Consider the following 13,556-nt stretch of genomic DNA (forward strand, 5'->3'; position numbering starts at 1 on the left):
GATGTAATGGTTCTCTAAGTTCATACATAATCAGTATGCTGTAATAATGTAATTACAATAAGGTATATAAGGGCTAACAAGGACTGGAAGAGAGACATTCCATCTTTGAACAGCCTCATGGTGGCTGTCCTGCCTTCATTACTTCTCCAGAAAGCTAGCCTGAACATTATAGCTCTTCCTGGTTTTGTATCAACATCCCATTTGTGTCATAAAAATAATTTGACAGGACTTCTTTGTTTGTAAATTCATCCTAGTCCTAGGGAATTTTTCTTAGGAAGTTCACTGATGGCTTGTTTTCTAAGACTGGGTTGTTAAAGTATTTTATTTCTTCTTCTTTAATCTGACTGATTTATATATTTGTAGATATTCATCTATTTCTTTAGATTATCAAATTCATTACCATATAATTGGACAAATTAGCTCCTAACAATGAGCTTAATTTTCTCTTCTTTGGAGGTAAATTTGTCCCTTTCCTTTTTGATACCAGTAATTTTGTTTTCTTCTTTTTAAAAATCAATTTAACCAAAATTTATTTGTTTTATTTTATTTTTTCATAAAATCAGCTTGTGATTTTATTTATTAATTCAATGGTTTTCTTACTTTCAATTTTATTAATCCCTCATTTGAATTTCAGGATTTCCCATTTGGTGTTTAATAGAACATTTTTAATTTGTTCTCTTTTCTAGTTTTAAATTGCATGTCCAATTTATTGATCTGCTTGTTCTCTATTTTATTGATGTAAGCAATTAGAGATATAAAATTTCTCCTAAGTATGACTTTGGCTACATCCCATAAATTTCAATATGTTGTCTTATCATTGTAATTTTTAAAAATGAAATCACTGATTGTTTCTATGATTTGTTCTTTGATCCACTTGTCTTTTAGGATTAGATTATTTAATTTCTGATTAATTTTCAATACTTCTTTCCATTGTTTACTATTGGATATAATTTTTATTGCATTATGATTTTAAAAAGACGCATTTATTATTTCTGCTTTTCTGCATTTGGTTGTGAAGTTTTTATGTTTTAATACATGGTCAGTTTTTGTGAAGGTACCATATACTATTGAGAAAAAGATATATCTCTTTCTATCCCCTTTAAATTTTCTTCTTAAGGTCTATCATATCTAACTTTTCCAAAATTTTATTGACCTCCTTAACATCTTTATTATTTTTAAAATTAGATTTATCTAGTTCTGAGAGGGGAAAGTTGATGTCCTCCAGTAGTATAGTTTTACTATCTCTTTTCTTCTGTAACTCATTTGACTTCTTTTTCAAAAATTTAGATGCTATACAATTTGGTACATATATGTTTTGCATCATTATGACTTAATTGCTTATGCTTATGGCACCTTTGAGAAAGAGATAGTTTTCCTTCCTTTTTTCTTTTAATTAGATCTATTTTTGCTTTTGTTTTGTTTGAGATCATGATTGCTATCCCTATTTTCTCTGCTGTAGCTGAAGAATAATAAGTTCTGTTCTATTTATATATATATAAATAAATGCTTCAAATGTGTTTCTTATAAATAACATATTTAAGATTCTGGTTTTTAATCTATTCTGCTATTCATTTCCATTTTATGGATGAGTTCATCCTATTCACTTTTATCCTTATGATAACTATGTATTTCCCTCCATACTATTTTTCCTTCTTTATTCCTCTCTCTCTCTTATATCCCACTCTTTTCTTCCTCATAAGTGTTTTTACTTCTGATCACCACTTTCCCCAATCTACTCTTCTTTTTTATCAGTCCTTCCTCCCCTTTCTCTGGTCCTTGTCCCTTTTTACTTTCTTATACGATAAGATAGATATCTGACTGTGTATGATATTCCCTTTTTAGGCCAATTTTGATGAAAGGTTTAAGCTTTGTCTGCCATGGTCCTCCTCCTCCAATCTTCTACTTCATTATAATAGCTCTTTTATGTGGAATAACATCCCATTTAACTTCCCTTCTTCTTTTCCTTCTAGTGCAGTTTTCTTTCTTACCCTTTTATTTTAATTTTGGGAGTATTATTCAATCAAAGTCAACTTATATCCACTCCTCTTTCTATATACTCTTTTTAATTGCTTTTATCATAATAAAGTTCTAAGAGTTACAAATATTATCTTGCCATATAGAAATATAAATAGTTTAACCTTTTTGAATTTCTTATGTTTTCTCTTTCTTGTTTCTTTTTTACCTTTTTATGTTTCCCTCTAGTCTTGTATTTGAAAGTCAAAATTTTAATTCAGCTCTAGTCTTTTTATTAGGATTACTTGAAAGTCCTCTATTTTGTTCTGGTGGGCAAAGGAGATTGGATTACAACCAAGAATTAACTACCCAGCAAGACTGAACATAATCCTTCCAGAGAAAAGATGAATCTTCAATGAAGTAGGAAACATTCAATCATTTCTAATGAACAGACTAGAACTAAACAGAAAATTTGATTTTCAAATACAAGACTGAAGAGAAGCATAAAAAGGTAAACAGAAAAGAAAAAAAAGTTATGTTTAAACTGTTTGCATCCTTACATGGGAAGATGAGACTTGTAACTCTTGAGAATTGTATCTTTATTAAGACAGTTATAAGGGGTACACATAGACAGAGGGTATGGGTATAAATTGACCTTGATGCGATGATATAAAAAATACATTAAGGGATAGAAAAAGAATTGTACAGGGAGAAGAGGAAAGGGGAGGTAAAATGGGATAAATTAGATCACATGAAGAGGTACAAAAAGACCTATCATGGTAGAAAGAAAGAAGAGAGAGAAATGAGCATTGTTTGAAGCTTAACCTCATTGGATTTGGCTCAAAGAGGGAATGACATTCACACTCAGTTGGGTGTAAAAATTTATCATACCCTGTAAGGAAGTTGGAGGAGGAAGGGGGAAAAAATGGAGGAACTGGATATAAAACAGGGCAGAAATAGTAGGAGAAAGGGGTAAGAGAAGGGAGGAGAAATGATAGAAAGGAGGGTAGATTGAGGGACAGAGTGGTCAGAAACAAAACATTGGTGAAGAGGTACAAGGTGAAAAGAGAGAAAAAAGGTATAAATAGAGAAGAAATTAGGATGGAGGAAAATACACAACTGGTGATCATAACTGTGAATGTGAATGGGATGAACTCTTCCATAAAATGGAAGCAGATAGCAAAGTGGATCAAAAATCAGAATCCTATATTTTACAAGAAACACATTTGAAACAGAGAGATACACACAGAGTAAGGGTAAAAGGTTGGAGCAGAATATATGCTTCAGCTGAAGTAAAAAAAAAAAAAAGCAGGGGTAGCAATCCTGATCTCAGACAAATCAAAAGCAAAAATAAATCTAGTTAAAAGAGATAAAGAAATAAACTAGATCTTGCTAAAAAGTAAAGATAACATAGTATTAATAGTAAAAATATATGCACCAAGTTTTATAACATTCAAATTCTTAGAGGAGAAATAAAGTCAGTTAAAGGAAGAAATAGAAAGCAAAACTATATTAGTGGGGGACATCAATCTTCCCATTTCAGAATTAGATAAATCTAACCCCAAAATAAATGAGAGAAATTGAGGAGGTGAATATAATTTTAGAAAATTTAGATATGATTGAGAAAATTGAACTGGGGTAGAAAGGAATATACCTTTTCTTAGTAGTACATGGCCCCTACACAAAAATTGGTCATGTATTAGGCATAAAACTTCACAGTCAAAAGCAGAAAGACAGAAATATTGAATGCCTTTTCAGATCATGAATTAGACATAACAATGATTTTGTATGTATAACCTATTTCAGATTTCTTGCTGTCTTAAGGAAAGAGGGGGATAAGAAAGAAATGCAGAAAAAAAAATTGGAATTAAAAAATCTTACAAAAATGAATGTTGAAAACTATCTTTGTATGTAATTGGAAAAATATAATACTATTAACATTTAAAAATAATATTTACTCTGTGAATTGACAAATTGAGATTTAGGGATTGGAATGTTTCTATACGTGGGATGTTTCTCCCACCTGGGACAAAACTTGCCCAGACAAAATAGTTAATCATCCTGATGATCTGTGCAAAATCCAGGTTAGTACAGATGCATTTGGCATGGAGTTCCCTCTCATAAAATCTAGCAGCAGTGAAAAGGAAGAGAAAGAAATGGAGCCAATCCCCATCTCATAGGCTCTGCAGATTTTTGGTTTGGCTGATAGATTCAGCTCTAGATTTAAATAAGGAAAGATTACCAGTTTCCCCTGAAATTTTAAAATTATTTAAGGGTATTTTGAATAAGCCTGTTGACTTTCATTCTACTGCTGATCAAATTGAAATGTTCACATACCATCTCCCAAATACCACTCTCTCCAATCTTATTGATGCCTTTAGTAGACAGTCAATGATATAATATACAACTGAGTTATTGTTGCTGTTTAAATTCTTCTCACTTCATTCAGCATCAGCTCATGCAGGTTTTCCAAAGTTTCCCTGTAGCTGTCTTTAATGTCACTTCTTGTGTCACAGTGATGTTCCATTATATTAAAATATCATAGTTGTCTGAGCTGTTTCCAAGTTGACAGGTATTTCTTGGTTTCTTCCTTTCTCCTCTTCCCACCACAGGGATTGCTGCTATGAATGTTTTTTGTATACATGGATCTTTTTCCTTTTATTTGATCTCTTTATGTATACTTAATATAAACATAATGAAAACTTATTGAGATTCACTGTGTTTTTTTTTTTTCCTATCTGAATTGCTTTTAGTAGCAACTTAATTGCTTTGATCTGCTGTTAGTAATTAAATTCAATGTTCTAATTTCTGTGGGTCTCTTTTCACTTTGTATCAAGGGATGTACAGTATCCTTGTCCTTTCCCTTTTAAATATCAGTCAATATATCTAAATTCTGCTTTCTATTCATAAATATTTAATATGAAATATTATTCTCTTCCCCCTTTAAGTACAAGACATTCACAGATTAAATAACAAAATTGCAACAAAGTTTAAAGGTATATTTCCCTCATTTGTTAAATGAGGAAGTTGGACTAGGTTAAATCCTATGAGTCTATCCATATATATGAAAAGAACAGTTGATATTATATTGTGTTTTAATTTCCTTAAGCTTTGCCCAAATTAAAAGAAGTCGTCGAGAAATTTCATAGAATGTTCACTCCGAAAGAAAAAAAGGTATCCACTAGCACCTAGGGAAAGTATGTGATTTCCTCTAGGCTAGATTTGATGCCTGTGAACACATATGCACATTACATTTCAGAACTCTGACATAGTTTCCTAAGCATTTAACTCCTCCTCAAGTGGAAAAAACAACTACCCTATTCCCGCCCTTTATACATAGCTCTCCCCTCCTCCCTCTTTAATATCCGATTACTGATTCAGTTGTGATTTTCCTCGAAAGCTTGGGAATTAAGTTAAATTAGAAAAGTCCAGTTATTTTATACCCTTCTTTAGTCTGGAGAAGAACCAAATAGGAAATCTTAGTTTGTAATTAAGCTTTTTCAAGGACAGAAGTCAGTCAAGCTAACTTCAACTCAGACTGCATCGGTGGTTGGCACGCGACTTGATTGACAAGAACTGGTAGAAGGAAACTGTTGTGAAGGGCGGGGGATTGGGAAGGAGAGAGACAAAGAGGATTTTGCTGATATAAAACGTTATTAACCAGTCTAGGGTGGGAGGGAGGTTGTTCCTTTCAAGAAGAAGCATTGGCTAAAGAGGGTTATTTTTCTTGGGTTTATCTTTCCCCTAGCTAGAAGGGCAAAGAGGGGAGAGAGAAAAACTGGGGGCCCGGGAAGAGTGGGGTGGGGAAGGGGGTGGGGGCAACCAGCAGAGCGTCACGTGGCAGTTCTCAGAGAACTGGGCTGCTCCAGGGTTTTTACTGTACTGTTCTTCCGGGTTGAAGGTGCAAACCCTGGCTGGGTTCGGAGCCTCCAGCTTGCCATCTCCGGGTCCCCTCCCGGGCAGGCTCTCTCCCTCCAAGTAAAGGTCAGTTTTGCAGCGGTGGTTTCAGATTTGCTGCAGGTGCAGGCAGTATGGCCCGTGGGCAGGAGGCGTGGATCAGCTGTTCGGGTTGAAGCCACGGGAAAGGAGCTCAGGAACCTTTACCAGACTCCTCGTCCCATTTCTTTGCTCTGGGAAATCTCGATGCAAAAGGGGGCGGGGTGGTTAGAATCCGATAAATGTAAATTGTTGGAACTGGAACTCCGAAGCCAGTTCTGTTGCTGCCGGGGAAGGGGTTTGTTCAGAAACAGCGCTGGAGTGGGGGCGATGATAGTTCAGAAGCAGTGTAAGGGCGCGGGTGATGGTAGGGGGAAGATGATGAGAGCTAAGAGCTAGATTCTGCAGACTTATGAGTCAAGTGTGTCATTAACGGAACTAAACGATGGAAAGCGGTAGGGATAGGGAAAGGGAGACGAGAGACAGAAAGAGATACAGAGACAGAGAGAGACACACGAGAGAGAGACAGACAGACAGAAGTAGAGAGAGAGACAGACAGACAGAAGCAGAGAGAGACAGACAGACAGAAGCAGAGAGAGAGACAGCGATTGAGGCAGAGACAAAGAGGCTCCAAATATTGAGTGCCCGGGCTTTGTACGCTTTATGGCTGGTCGGCGGTATTTTTCAAAGGATCGTACGCTTACTTCAAAGGCCCAGCTCCTCTCCACTGTTAGAATGGAACTTAATAGCTGCCCTTAGTTTTACAAATAAGGAAACTAAGGTCCAGTTAATGACTTTCCCAGGGTCATACCGGTAATACGTGGCGGAGCTGGAATTTGAACCGAGATTCTTCCAAATTCAGCCCTCTTTCTACTATGCCAGCTTGGTTGCCAGAGGGAAGAATTCTAGTAGAGTTAAGGCAAAGGACTTGATTTTAGCATCTCAAATTGCGTAGGTTGAGGGTATGGGTGCTCCAAGAGTGAGATCTGCCGTATGCTTAACCCGTGAAGGAGACCGAAGGAGGGGGCCCGAATTGTCTGGCCATTTAAAGGAAGGTTACGTTCCCGAGCTGATAAAAGAGGGACAGGAGCAGGAGGAGGCCATTTGCATGCCACTAATTTAAACTCTTAGATAGAAACGACTATTATGCAGCACCAACCAATCGGCGTCCAGGGGAGATTAAAAATAGCGGTTTCTTTCAGCTGTCTACGTGGTGGGAATTTTGGAGAGCACCTTGGAAGTCCCTCGTGGGAGGGACTAGCGGTGGCGGGTGGCCTTGGACCTGGTGGTCTATTTGAGGCCAACTCTCCGACAAGAGCTAATGTTTGTTAGGCAGTCATGCCTTCGTTGGTATGTTTGGCATTGACCACATGATCACTTTTTTAGCTTGTCCTTTATTTGCCCTCTTTGCAAGAGGCATTCATACATAAAGTTCTGAAAGTGACTGATTGGAGTCCTGGAGCAACCCATATTAGTCCCTCCCCTTTGTTCTAGGCTAGCGAGACCATTTCTGGTTCTCCACTTTTTTTCCTCTGTAAACTTTAACTTTTTTTTTTTTTTACTATTTGTTTTGACAATTAGCCTTGCCCTTAATCGCCACCTTCCCACCATCTGAACCTTTTGTGTCTCTTTGTGTTATCTTTGTTATCTTTGTGTTATCTTTTCCGATAAGTCAGTTTTCAGTTAAGATTAAGCCAGACATTATTTACAAAAGAATTTTACCTGAATTTATTAGAAAATATGTTCTGTAGTTGTACTTATTCAATCATTGATCCATTCAACCAGCAGTTCTACTCCCACCCACCCCCAATAACAAATTAATTGGGCAAAGGACTTTTTTTTTTTTAAGAGCCTGTAGGGGACAAAATAAGTTGTGATTTTTCTAATGGAACAGACTAGTAAGGGGCATGATGGGCAAAAGGAGGAATGTGAAAGTGAAGTGAGAGAGGTACAGAGTGATTGTAGAGTTCAGAAAAGGAAATTTTTCTTGGAATGGTATAAAATAGTACTTCAACATTTTCCAAATCATTTACTTTCCATTCTTGGCTTGAAATTGGACGCTAAAAGATGGATAGGGAACTGGACAGGTGGAGGAAGGAGGATGGAAGGACATTCCAAACATTGGGAACATTGTGAGCACTTAAGGAGGCAGAAAGTTAGGCCTGTTTGGAGAACAGATTTAGCTGGAGGGAATCAGGATCAGAAATACTGAATACAGGATCAGAAAGATAGTTTGGAGCCAGTTTGTAGTTTATCGCCTAGGCAAAAGGAAAACACTGGAAGTTTTCTAATAGTTGTGATATGGTTTTGAGAATATATAATGGTATTTTTATAATGTCAATAGCAGCCTCATAAAAATCATCCTATGAATAACAGTAATTATGTATACATACATATATATGTATGTTTAATTCACACATGTGATTTCATTGGCATAGGAAACACCTATTACTAATCTAGCTCATCAAATCATCAAGCATTTATTATTGCCTATTATTTGCTAAGTACTAGTGATGTAAAGAAAGGCAAAAAACCAGGTCTGCTCTCTAGGAACTTACATTTTAATGGGGACAACATGTAAGCATGTAGGATATATACAGGATAAATTTGAGGTAATTTATAGAGGAAAGGTACTGGAATTAAGGTGTTTGGAAAAGGCTTTTTGTAGAATGTGGGATTTTATCTGGAACTTGAAGAAAGCCAGGTAGGAGAGTAGGTGAAGATGAGGAGGGAAAGAAGTATGGCCATGAGCACAATCAGTAAATTTGAGGAATGTTATATTTGAGAAACAACAAGGAGACTATCGCTAGATCACAAAGTATTTGAATAAGGTATAAAAAAACTGGAAATTTATGAAAGGGTTTAAAGTTATGAAGGGTTTTAAAAGCCACAGTGCTTTTTATTTGCTCCTGGATATAACAGGGAGCCAACTGGAATTTCTTGGATGGAAGTGGGGAAGGGAGGGAAAAGGTGACATAGCCAGACCCCTGATTTATTTATTTATTTTTGTTTGTTTGTTTATTTTTATTTTTTCAATTACATGTAAAGATAGTCTTCAACATTCATTTTTGCAAGATTTTGAGTTCCAATTTTTTCTCCCTCCCTCCCATACCTCCCCTCCAAGACAGCAAGCAATCCGATATGGATTATACATGTACGATCATTTAAACACGCTTCCATATTAGTCATGTTGTGAAAGAAAAATTGGAACAAAAGGAAAAAACTGTGAGAAGGAAAAAACAAAACAAAACAGATAAAAAGGTGAAAATAGTATGCTTCCATCTGCATTCAGTCTCCTTAGTTCTGTTTCTGCATGCACATGGCTCTGCATTTTCATCCCAGCCGGTCTGTGATTTAGAAAGATCACATTGCTGAAATGGAGGATGGATTGTTGAGGTGATCAGCAACTATTCTGCAATTTACAATCTTAGTTACCTCTGGCATTGAGAAAATGTCACTTTCCTTGGGTTATTCAGACTGTGTGAGACTTTAAAACCAGTCATTTTGAGTATGAGGCCTACTTTCTATCCATTACTACAAAATGCAACATTACTTTTGTAGCAATATGTAGGATAAACTGAAGAATGGAGAGACTCAATAAATTTAGACATATTAGAAGGAAATTGTGAAGTTGTCCTGGCTAGATGCAATGAAGCCCTTAATTAGGCTGGTTGCTGTGGGAATAAAAAGGAGGGGCCACATGGAATTGTAAAAATTCCTTTGTTTGTCTGTGTACTGGGTTTCCCCCCATAACAAAATATAATTTTGTAACTGGCCTATTTTATGTTTCTTGTATGAGACATCCCACATCTCATTTCTGGGCTATTGTCTCTCAGGATCTATTTCTCTACCTTCCCAATTCTTAAAATCCATAGCTTCTTTCAAAACTCAATTGGAGGACCACTTCATTTCCTTTTCTGGTTCTTCTCACCCCTAGTTGTTAAGACTCTCATCCCCAGATTGTACTCTTTTTGGATATATATATATATATATATATATATATATATATATATATATACTTTTCTAACTTATCAGTATACATTGTACATTACCTCTAGCCTCCCAGTACAGTGTAAGTTCCTTGAGAATTGGTGACCTTTTTAATCTTTGTTGCTCTTCCAGATAGTTTGGAGGCTGGATCATAGTAGACACTTGATAAATGTTTTAGTCAGTGAATACAAAGTACTGGGTTAGAGGTTGTAAGAAAACAACAGTGAACAAGACATGATTCATACATAAAGGAGCTTACTATATATATATATATATATATATATATATATATATATATAGGAAAAAGACATTTTTTTTTTAAATTTTATTTTATTTTATTTTTAATAGCCTTTTATTTACAGGATATATGCATGGGTAACTTTACAGCATTAACAATTGCCAAACCTCTTGTTCCAATTTTTCACCTCTTCCCCCCCACCCCCTCCCCCAGATGGCAGGATGACCAGTAGATGTTAAATATATTAAAATATAAATTAGATACACAATAAGTATACATGACCAAAACGTTATTTTGCTGTACAAAAAGAATCAGACTCTGAAATATTGTTCAATTAGCTTGTGAAGGAAATCAAAAATGCAGGTGTGCATAAATATAGGGATTGGGAATTCAATGTAATGGTTTTTATTCATCTCCCAGAGTTCTTTTTCTGGGCATAGCTGGTTCAGTTCATTACTGCTCCATTGGAAATGATTTAGTTGATCTCGTTGCTGAGAATGGCCTGGTCCATCAGAACTGGTCATCATATAGTATTGTTGTTGAAGTATATAATGATCTCCTGGTCCTGCTCATTTCACTCAGCATCAGTTCGTGTAAGTCTCTCCAGGCCTTTCTGAAATTATCCTGTTGGTCATTTCTTACAGAACAGTAATATTCCATAATATTCATATACCATAATTTATTCAGCCATTCTCCAACTGATGGACATCCATTCAGTTTCCAGTTTTTAGCCACTACAAAAAGGGCTGCCACAAACATTCGTGCACATACAGGTCCCTTTCCCTTCTTTATAATCTCTTTGGGATATAATCCCAGTAGTAACACTGCTGGATCAAAGGGTATGCACAGTTTGATAACTTGGAAAAAGACATTTTTATAGAAAACAGTATAACAAACTACATGATATATAGCATAAACGCTCCTGAAAGGAGGAGAGAGAGAGACAGAGACAGAGAGAGAAAATATGAATAACTTTTGAAAAGGCTAAAGGTGTTGACCCACTCTTTTTAAAGTCTTTCCTAGAAGCTCCATACTATAGCAGGGAATTTTTAAAATGTAAAATGCTTACCCTTGGCATTGTAGTCCTTGGCAGTCTCTCTATTAAGGAAACTGGGGCAGTGGTAAATCTCAAGGGTTTTGCTTGAGTTTATTGAATAGAGGATGACATAACTTTGGAGATCAAATAGAGGATGACTGCATTGGGGAGAGACTTGTGGCAGATAGTTGCATGTTCTTATAGTCCTCCAAGTATGAATCCACAAGGGCCTGTATCACAGTGGTGGCACAATTAGGGGAAGGAAGGGGATGTATTTGAGAGTTATTGCAAAGATGAAATCTACAGGCCTTGATAGCAGATATGATATAGTGAATAAGAGACAGTGAGGAATGGAAGATGATATCTAGATTGGGAGACTAGGATGATTTGGATGCTCTTGGCAGTAGTAAACAAGTTTGGATAGGGAAAAGGTTTAGGGAAAAGATAGCAAATTCAGTTCTGAACATGTTACGTTTACGATGTCTCTTGGATGTCCAGTTGGAAATGTCTGAAAGGAAGTTAGAGATGTGAGCTATTAGGGCTGCTTAAGAAGATTTGAGATGCCAATTAAATATGAGAGTTGATAAAATCACCAAGAGAAGTAGTAGAGCAGAAGAGGGCCTGCACAGAACCCTGTGGGATGTCCACAGGAAGTGGGAGGAGAACCTAGCAAAAGAGACTAAGAAATTCTTAATGATTCAGTGTCAAAGAGGTATCTGGGGAAATATATCTCAGAGATTGTGTTTGGCCAAGTGCTATTTAACAATTTCATCAATGCCTTGGGTAGGTGTGGAGTGCTCATCAAATTTGTAGAAGATAAAACGTTTCTAGGGCTAATTAACACAGTGAATTACAATGCCTGGAGCCACTGGGTCTTGAGAGGCTAGCAGGGGTGGGGAACCTTTTTTTCTGCCAAGAGCCATTTGCATATTTGTAACATACAACAAGGGCCTTACAGAATTATCAGTTTATAGAATTCTAAGTAGTGAGAGGTTATTCTATCTAGCTTTCAAGTCATTATCTTCTGTGATTGCCTTAGGAAATTTCAAAGGCCTTATGTATACTTGGCCCAGTCGAATATTCCCACCCCAAAGAACTTTCAGGAACAACTCCATTGTATTGTCTTCATCACACCTAATATGGATATTGTAGTTATTTTTGGAGATCAAAATTTAAACAAGACATGCATAACCTCGAGAGTATACTGAGGACTTACTGGGATGGTGAAAAATCTTGAGGCCATGTCATATGAGGACTGATTGAAGGAACTTGTAAAGCTACTATGGATAAGAGAAGACAAAAAGGAATATGATAGCTGCCTTCAGGTATCTGTCTTCAAGAATTCTGAGGACTATCATAAAGAAGAAGGGTTAGATTTATTCTCTGAACTCAGAGGGCAAAGCCAAGAGATGAGGGTAGAATTTACAGAGAGATTAATTTAGGTTTGTTGTGTAGAATGGTGAGCTCCTGTAATGCCGAAGAAACTGAACAAGACAGAGATTACAGACCAATTCAATAATTTATTAAATGGAGAGAAATACTGGGACCAATGGATCCATGTTGATCCCAGGGCTAGATGAGACTATCATTTCAAAGAGTCTAGCCCTGAGTATGGGGCAGTGAGCTTTTTATGGAATAACAAGAACAATGACATTACTGATATTCTAATGACATCTGAAATGGATAAACCTTTATCTTGTCAAACATTAAGGCATGTCTATAAAACCTTTTTCTCAAACATTAAGAGGGGACAGTTGTAACCTAAGGCAGAATTACGAAATAGGGACAATTTGGAGGAACTAGTCACCCCATTAAAAGGGAACTTTGGCATAACACTCCCTTTCTCCTGAGGAGTTCTGGCCCATCAGGTACATCGATGTTTTATAAAACATCAAATAATTATGAAGATAATGTGGTTTAGATTGCAAGTATGACATCAACACAATGAATTTATTGTTAATTTCCTTAGTCGGAACACGACATAGGATGAATTAAGAATTTCTTTAGCAGCATTGGTAAAGTTAAATTGGCAAAAAGCATTTATGATAAAATAGCAAGTGTTATATGCTTGGTTCAGAATTTATCAAAGATGCTAATTTGTATTTTAGTGGACTCTCAAGGACAGTGACACAAAAAGATGTAGAAGACATATAGTCAATATTTGGATGCAACATGAATGCCTGTGTAGTTGTGAATCAGATAACAAGTTTGTCCATTAGGTTGCATTTATTTGGTTTGACAAATGACAGTTTGTCATAGTAGACAGTAGAAGAGTCTATTACCAGTTTTAAGTCCCTCTTCCTTTCCTCCAAACCCATTACAATAAAATTTGTAGCTAATCCTAATCAGAATAAAAATGGGATGCTACTCTCCCAGATGTGTCACTCATTATTTAGGCAATTT

General features: G+C 36.2%; 1 protein-coding gene across 1 annotated transcript in view; it reads left to right on the plus strand.

The window, feature by feature from the left end:
• The first annotated feature begins 5,819 nt into the window (after positions 1–5,819).
• NNT (nicotinamide nucleotide transhydrogenase) overlaps positions 5,820–13,556 on the plus strand; it is a 110,394-nt gene continuing 102,657 nt past the window's right edge. The window contains exon 1 of the mRNA XM_003759903.4: positions 5,820–5,937. The gene's annotated coding sequence lies outside the window, so the exon portion shown is untranslated. The remainder of the gene's footprint in view (positions 5,938–13,556) is intronic.

The sequence above is a fragment of the Sarcophilus harrisii genome, chromosome 1, assembly GCF_902635505.1.
Source record: "Sarcophilus harrisii chromosome 1, mSarHar1.11, whole genome shotgun sequence".
Taxonomy (NCBI): domain Eukaryota; kingdom Metazoa; phylum Chordata; class Mammalia; order Dasyuromorphia; family Dasyuridae; genus Sarcophilus; species Sarcophilus harrisii.